Genomic DNA, 1,979 nt, shown 5'->3' on the forward strand with positions numbered 1-1,979 from the left:
GATTAAGGAACTTGAATAATGCTAGTTTTCGACAACTCTCAGTCATATATTCATATAAAGGAGCCGCTATCGAGATACACGTCAGTATCGGGAGGAGCATCTCACGATAAGGTTGCATTCACTAAGTCTCTGTCTCTAACGAACACCTTGTTCCTAAAATCTCTGGGTTATAATGTCATCGCATCAAACGTTCGATCTTTTTCGCCGTCCCTCAATGGACGAATCCATACAAAAGGTGGAATGGCGAACGTATTATCCATACGTAAAGTCCTTCAGAAACAACGACTTTATTGAAATCATCATCAATCAAGCTGATGTTTTCGATGCTACTTACGACGGTCAGATACTTATTAGCGGGAAGATTACAAAGGTTGGTAATGGAGGCGTATCGTTCGTAAACAACGCAGTGGCCTTTATGTTTTCGTCAGCCACATACGAAATAACCGCCAAAGAACTGGAAAGTATACTTGAAGTTGGTCTAGTGAGCACCGTTCGCGGATACTTCTGTTATTCCGATGAGGATTCCAAGCACTTATCTATAGCCGGATGGAATTATCCTGATGCACCAACTCTAAACGCCGATGGAACTTTTAATTTCCTCGTCCCGTTGAAGCATATTTTCAATCTTTTCAACGACTACCGCATGGTAACGTGTAGCAAGCAATGTATTAAATTGATAAGAGCCAGTAACGATTCCAATTGTTTCTTGGTTAAGGAGAAGGTGGCTACCGATAAAACCACAGTGACTCTGGATATTCAAAATATTGAGGTTAAAAATAAACGGCTATACCCTAACGATGAAATAAAACTTAGCTTACTAAAAGCCATCAAAGCTGATACGCCCATATTGATACCGTATAGGCAATGGGATTTGCATATGCTACCTGCGCTCACGTCTGGCGCTACAAAAGAAATTTGGGCCGTTAAGACTACTTCTGCAATCGAAACCCAAAAAGGAGTGTGGGTTCGAATCTCACACCTGACATAAAAAATGTAATAAATAAAAAATAAAATAAAATAAAATAAAATAATTAAAATTAAAAATGATAAAAATCTAATTGCCTCCTGTGGGATTTGAACACACGACCTCCTGTTTACAAGACCATTGCTCTACCACTGAGCTAAAGAGGCTTGCATATTAGGCTAAAATTTTTGCTAATACTACAATTATAAAGGAAATAATATATCAGGTTACAGTTTATGCTAAAAAAAACAGGTCTGAACCAGTAGAAAACAGGTCTGAACCTGTAGAAACTTGACCTCGAATGATGCAATACCAAATAAGAATGACGCAATGCTGTTTGGAGGTCATTGGCCTCGAATGAGAAAACAGGTCTGAATCTGTAGAAACTTGATCTCGAATGATAAGAATGACGCAATGCTGTTTGGAGCTCATTGATCTCGAATGATGCAATATCGGATAAGAATGACGCAATGCTGTTAAAGGAAATAATATATCAGGTTAAAGTTTATGCTAGCGTGGCAGTATTAAAGGAAGTAATATATCAGGTTAAAGTTTATGCTAGCGTGGCAGTATTAAAGGAAATAATACAGGGTGTCTCATAATTAGCTGCCAACCCTAATAGGCCGATTCTATGATCAAAACTAAGTAAAAAAGTTCATATGAACATGGGTCCGGAAATGCTTCCTAAGGGCACAGGGACCCATTGAAAAGGGAGGAATGGAAATCATTTTTTTGCAATATCTCTCAATCGCGTTGTGATAAATGAATGAAATTTGGTATACACAGCTAAATTTTGATGAGCAATTTGATGGACTAATCCATTTATTTCCACAAGGTCCATTGGGGTGGGTACGGGGGGGCCCTTGGTACTTTGCGTGTGTAACTTTTTCATCTTTGACTTTTTAACAAATTGGACAGCAAATTCCGTTTTCCCGAACTGTTTTACGTTAAAAAGGTACTCTTGTTTCAAATCGTTATCTTTAACGGTTTCTGAGAAAATCGCTCTTGAATTAAT

At 38.2% G+C, this 1,979-nt stretch overlaps 1 non-coding gene across 1 annotated transcript; it reads right to left on the bottom strand.

Moving 5' to 3' along the window:
* Window positions 1-1,059: 1,059 nt before the first annotated feature.
* Window positions 1,060-1,131, bottom strand: Trnat-ugu. Its single transcript has one exon. It is a non-coding gene; the product is annotated as a tRNA-Thr (tRNA).
* Window positions 1,132-1,979: the final 848 nt, after the last annotated feature.

Source organism: Anoplophora glabripennis, unplaced genomic scaffold, assembly GCF_000390285.2.
Source record: "Anoplophora glabripennis isolate ALB-LARVAE unplaced genomic scaffold, Agla_2.0 scaffold700, whole genome shotgun sequence".
Lineage (NCBI taxonomy): Eukaryota > Metazoa > Arthropoda > Insecta > Coleoptera > Cerambycidae > Anoplophora > Anoplophora glabripennis.